The sequence below is a fragment of the Sprattus sprattus genome, assembly GCF_963457725.1.
Source record: "Sprattus sprattus genome assembly, chromosome: 6".
NCBI classification, from domain to species: Eukaryota; Metazoa; Chordata; class Actinopteri; order Clupeiformes; family Clupeidae; genus Sprattus; species Sprattus sprattus.
In genome coordinates, this window is record NC_137925.1 from 21,703,254 (window position 1) to 21,709,820 (window position 6,567).

Below are 6,567 nucleotides of genomic sequence, written 5' to 3' on the forward strand. Positions count from 1 at the left end.
GACGTAGACGTCTCAAAAAACACTAGTAGCATATGACACAGTCAAGTCAAGTCAAGTCAAGTGTACTTTATTGTCAAAAATCTATGTAACGGGGTTAGCACAGAAGTTTGAAATTGCGTTTGACCAGTCTCCAATGTGCAGTTTAACTAAAAAACATTTAAATAAGACATTGACAATAATCTCACTCACACACACACACACACACACACACACACACACACACACACACACACACACACACACACACACACAAGGTGCAACAGTAAAGTGCCAGTGGCATGGTGAAGTGACTTTGGAATGTTCATGTGGTTTTCTTCAGTGTGTTGATGAGTCTGATGGCTTGTGGAAAGAAGCTGTAACTCAGTCTGCTTGTGCGGGACCGCAGGTTGCGGTACCGCTTCCCTGATGGTAGAAGGGAGAACAGACTGTGTGCTGGATGAGTTGTGTCTTTGATGATGTTCATTGCCCGCTTGGAACAGTGTGAAGTGTACAGTTCCTGAATGGCTGGTAGGGGTGACCCGATGATCTTTTCTGCTGTCCTAACCACCCTTGGCAGTGCCTAATTGTCTGCAGCTAGACAGCTGCCGTGCCAGACAGAGACATTGCTGGTCAGGATGCTCTCAATAGCACCTCTGAAGAAGGTGGTGAGGGCAGAAGTGGGGAGGTCAGCTCTTCTCATCCTTCTCAGGAAGTGGAGTCGTGTCTGCGCCTTCTTGACCAGCGCGGTGGTGTTGGTAGTCCATGAGAGGTCATTCGTGATGTGCTCTCCCAGGAACTTTGTGCTTTTCGCAGACTCTACTGCACTGCCGTTGATGATGAGTGGGATGTGTGTTGGTTGTTTCTTTCTGAAGTCCACAGTAATTTCTTTTGTTTTGTTGACGTTGAGAGGCAGATTGTTGAGTAGCTGTACCTCCTCTCTGTATGCTGAGTCATCGTTGTCTTTGATGAGGCCCACCACTGTTGTGTCATCTGCAAATTTGATGATGTGATTCGTTTCAGATTTGTCACAGCAGTCATTATAGCGTTAAGTAAAACAAACATGCCATATGGAAACCTGAAGAGGGTGCATTTACATTCATATTGGTAAAACCGATATGAGGAGGCTGATACCATATATGGACTGCTAAGAAATAAAACCGATACAACATACTCCCTCTTGTCCCAAGAATTGAAAAATACTTTGAATTAATTAATAATTAATACTGAATTATTTAATTGTTCTGAGAAGACACGGTTAGTAGTAGTTTTAAAGTAGTGTGCAGTTACTTACCTTTCCTACATTTTGATTCCCATATACAGTGCCCTCCACAATTATTGGCACCCTTAGTGAATATGAAACAAATATGTCTTTTTATCCTCTTGGTCTTTCTGTCAGGGTTCTTCTCGGGGATTGAACCCGAGATGCTGGGTTTGGGGAACCAGCGCTTAACCCAGTGGTCTACAGACAGGACCCAGTTGCAGGATGTCGTTTGGAGTTTAGTTTCTTTTTATTTTCAAAAACACAAAAGATACTTCCACCGGAGAAACTCCAAAAACACAAAAGAACAGCAAAAAGGGCAAAAAGCATCAACTAAATAATATACTAAATGTAGACAATGTCACAAAGACAAGAAGCAGCTTGAGAGCTGCAGCAAGACTTCGTGTTTGAGAGCACGACCAAAAACACATGGGGACAAAAAACAATCCAACGACCAGAGACAGAGCAGGGAAACTAGCCAGGTATTTAACTCCTGGCTAATCAAGGAAAGTGGCAATACATGACAGGTGAGGACACACAGAGGGAAACCAGCGAGGGCACACAATGGGCTATAGGTGAGGGCACACAATCACAACAAAAGCACATGTGGACCAGTGGCGGTTCTAGGATTTTTCTGAAGCAGGGGCCACAATGGGGCCAAATGTAACCTTCAGGGGCCAACAGTGTCATCACCATCTGATATCCAGTGATGACGCTGCTTAAATAAACATCAATTTGCGACAAGGCAATACACACATACTGACAGTAAAGAACATCTACTTCTAGTCAACTATCCAAAAGCAACAATGAATAACTCAGTATCCCTTTTGAAACTGAAATAAAATCTCTCTCTCTCTCTCTCTCTCTCTCTTTCACTCACACACAACAGCTTCTCCTTCTAAGCTTTGTTTATAGTCGCTAGTCCTAACAAGGTGGCAAAAAGCATGTATACACCTCTCTCTCTCTCTTCAGAAAAGAAGAATTCTCCGATTGCCATGCTTTGCGCTAAAACGCCTGACAAATTAATTCAAGTCCAATGACTTGGCCCGTCGAGACTCAACGCTTGGCACACCTAAGTGACTCAGACGAGCATTGTACACAAATAAATAGCCTAGGCAATGCACTGCAATTCATAGATACACATAAGTTTGAAATTCATCCAGCTAGGAATGAGAAATGTGATTCGGAGATCGCATAGACTACTTGCTAAATCATTTAGAATTAGCAGCATTGTTCTTTTTAACTTGCGCTTGCGAGTTGACACAACAGTAGCAGGCTATCCCTGCAAGTCGAAGGTTAATTTTTCCTGCTTAATGAAAATGCAAGCCCATATCTAATGATATTAGCCTATTGGTGATTATCGACCTCTTTCAAAATACCATGCACCTTCATTTTGTTTCTCTTACCTCGCCATTCATCTGTCTACTACGATATGTCTGATGAAGTGCACCATTTGAGATTCACTGAAAACAAACAAAGAATATCGCGTGGCTATCTGATTGATTGACGTGATTTTCAGCCAACCAAAGTTCGTTTTGGTGGTCACCAAAGCCTTAAGACCCACCCCATGTGTATTTTTAAACAACCAGAGTGAGTTATACGCTGCATTCGTCATGAAAACAGCACGTGTACAAAATGCTGCGCTACGCAGCAACCGGCAGGAACAGAACGCTTCTTCTTCTATTCACTTGTATTGACGCAACCGGCGCACTGCCACCAACAGTTTAGAGGTGGAACTGCAGCAGTGATCATTTAATTCTCCGCTTGGTTTTCTCGCCAGGTGATTGGCAGAACAGGGGCCAATCAGGGGCCAATCAAATTAGAGGAGGGGCCTCGGCCCCCCTGGCCCCGCCTCTAAATCCGCCCCTGATGTGGACACACAATCACAACAGAAGCACATGAGGACATAACAAACACGGAAATCACGAAGTCCTTTTGGCCACCAGATGCCGCCAAAGTGGCAACTTATGGCAATCGCTGCCCAAAGTCCTGACACTTTCACTCAAAATATTCACAAAAATATTACCTTTTCATTGAAGTAAATGTATTGAAATAATAAAAAGTATGCCACCGTAGTACTCCAAAGATTATTCATATACAGTGCCTTGTCGTTATACTACAATCACTTGAGACACATTCACTGCACACTGATCCCCATCTAATTGTGAGACTTCTAGCACCAATTGGCTGGACCTCTGTTGAATTAGGTCAGTCTATTTAAAGGGGGCATACTTATGCAATACTTATGCAATCACTTATTTTCATTACATATTTTTATTTAATTGACATAACTGTGTAGAAATCTGTTTTCACTTTGACATTAAAGAGGGCTTTTTTGTGATTTTTAGTCCAAAAAGACAACTTACAGTGCCCTCCACAAATATTGGCACCCCTAGTGAATATGAGCTAAACAGGCTATAAAGAAATATGTTTTTGCTGTTAATCCTCTTGGTTTTTCACTCAAAATATTCACAAAAATCTTACCTAAAATTATTAAAAGAAAAAAAAAACATTGACATAAATGAATATTTTCCCCCAAAACATGTGTGCCACAATTATTGGCACCCCTTAATGTAATGTTTTGTGCAGCCTCCATTTGCCAAAATAATAGCTCTGAGTCTTCTCCTATAATGTGTGATGAGGTTAGTGAACACATGGCACAGGATCTGAGACCATTCCTACATGCTGTATCTCTTCAGATCCTTCAGAATCTGAGGTCAACGTTTGTAGACTTGGCTACAGCTCATCCCACAGATATTCTATGGGGTTTAGGTCAGGGGACTGTGATGGCCATGGCAAAACCTTTATTCTGTGGTCGGTGAACCATTTTTGTGTTGATTTTGAGGTGTGCCTAGGATCGTTGTCCTGCTGGAAGGTCCAACCACGGCCCATTTTAAGGCTTACTGGAGGGGGCGGTTAGGTTTTCATTTAATATCTGCTGGTATTTGATGCAGTCCATGATACCATGTATCCTAACAAGATGTCCAGGGCCTTTGGAAGAAAAACAGCCCCACAACATCAAAGATGGGGTGCTTTTCTATATGGCTATCTTTCTGTCTAAGCCAAGCCCATCTTTGATGTTTGTTGCCAAAAAGCTTTATTTTGGTCTCATCTGACCATATAACTCGGTCCCATTGAAAGTCTAACTTACATTTGGCAAACTGTTGGCGCTTTAGTTTGTTGTTGATTGATAACAGAGGCTTTTTTCTGGCAACCCTCCAAAACAACTTGTGGTGATGTAGGTGGCGTCTGATGGCAGTTTTGGACACTTTCTGACCCCAAGACTCAACTAACCTCTACAATTCTCCAGCTGTGATCCTTGGAGATTATTTTGCCAGTAGAACCATCCCCCTCACGGTGCGTGGGGTCAATGTACAGACACGTCCTCTTCCAGGCTGATTCTTAACATCTCCTGTCACTGGGTCGAATGGGTATTTTCAACTGTTTAGAGATTTTCTTGTGTCCATTTCTTGATTTGTGCAGCTCAACAACTTTTTGTTGCACATCGTCACTGTGTTATTTGGGTCTTTCCCATAGTGATGGATGACTAATGGAATTTGGCCTGTGTCACCTCATATTTGTACGCCAGTGGAACTGGAAGTCATGGTTGACCTCATAAGAGTTCCTTATCAAACAGGTGAACTTAAAAATGTAAAATATGACTGGAAATATACTTCAGTTAGATTTTAATTCAAGATTTGTGTAGGGGTGCCAATAATTGTGGCACACATGTTTTGGGGGAAAATATTTATTTAATGTCAACAGTTTTTTTTCTTTCAATAATTTTACTTCAATGAAAAGGTAAGATTTTTGTGAATATTTTGAGTGAAAAACCAAGAAGATTAACACAAAGACATATTTTTGTATAGCCTTTTTTCATATTGACTAGGGGTGCCAATATTTGTGGAGGGCACTGTATATTGACCATGACTGATTTATAAAAGCAATAAAAGGGTAAAACATCCAAGGGGGTGAATACTTATGCAAGGCACTGTAGGTAGGGCACAAGTAGTGTGCATCACTGACTTGTAATCTCTTACTGGATGTGATTGTGGTCACAGATGCTTTTTGCTTAATGTCTCTGGGTGAGAATGGGCGGTTAGTTAGAAAGGCATATAAACCACAGAGATGCCACCCCACTTTTTTGGAAGTGACATGAAAAAGCCTGATTTTTTTTGCCTGATCTGATGTATTAAAGATGTAGTGTTGATGTCACGCAATATAGGAAAAGACTCAGAGCTGTTATCTTGGCAAAGGGAGGCTGTACAAAAAATGTAATTAAGGGGTCCCAATAATTGTGGCACACATGTTTTGGAGAATAAAATTTATTTAATGTCCATTTTTTTTTTTTTTTTTTAATATTTTTACTTCAATGAATATTTTGACTGAAAGAGCAAGAGGATAAACAGCAAAAACATATTTTTTTAATTGTAGAGGGCACTGTATCTCAGACCCTACCAATATTTGGAATCAATAAATCAAGGTTATTTACTGAAACAGCTCTAAATAGGGAAGAGCCCTAGGTTTCCAAAAATGTAAGGATCTGTACTGTGTGATTGTGTTGGTTGTAGAAACATCTTAAGGAAGATTTGTTTGAAATTGGATAAATCACTTCTAATAATGAGCCTACCTAATTCCATTACGATTGGTCCTTCACCCAAGCATGTATTACCTGCTACATTTTGATTGGCCATAGGTAACCACTTTGTTGAGAAAGCCGAATGGAACTTTAGGAGGTGTGAGCAAATGTAGCCAAGTGTGAGCATACCAAATGTCCAATTTTAGCACCTGAGATTTTGAAATATATCAGTTGCAGTACCCTTTATGCATCGGGTGTGCATACAAAGAACGTAGTCAAGTATAGGCATACCAAATTTCAAAACTTTAACTTAAGCTGTTCTTGAGATTTTTAAATTGTTTGGTTGCGGCGCCCCGTATACTTATATATATTCTGTCCTTAAATGGGCAATGATTCCGGCTGATGACTCAAAATTAGTTAAAACCCTCATCAAGATAAAGACCCACAGCTTACATCAGCATTGGGGACATCCTGCAGACACACTATAAGAGGTAGAGTGCTTGGTGTCACAGCAGAGAAGAGAGGCGCCAGTTACACCAGATCTTCACCTGGAACCCTAACAAGAATTAAAACACATCATGAAGAGCATGGCAGTATTTGCACTTCTAGCCTTCCTGTCAGTCACCCATGAGATCCCATCACCCATGAGATATATTAAGCAAATCAAAGATTCAGCAGAAAAACTGAAAGAAGACAATCCTGAGGTGAGATGAAGAAACTTGATGCTATATAAATGTATTTTAAAACCAGG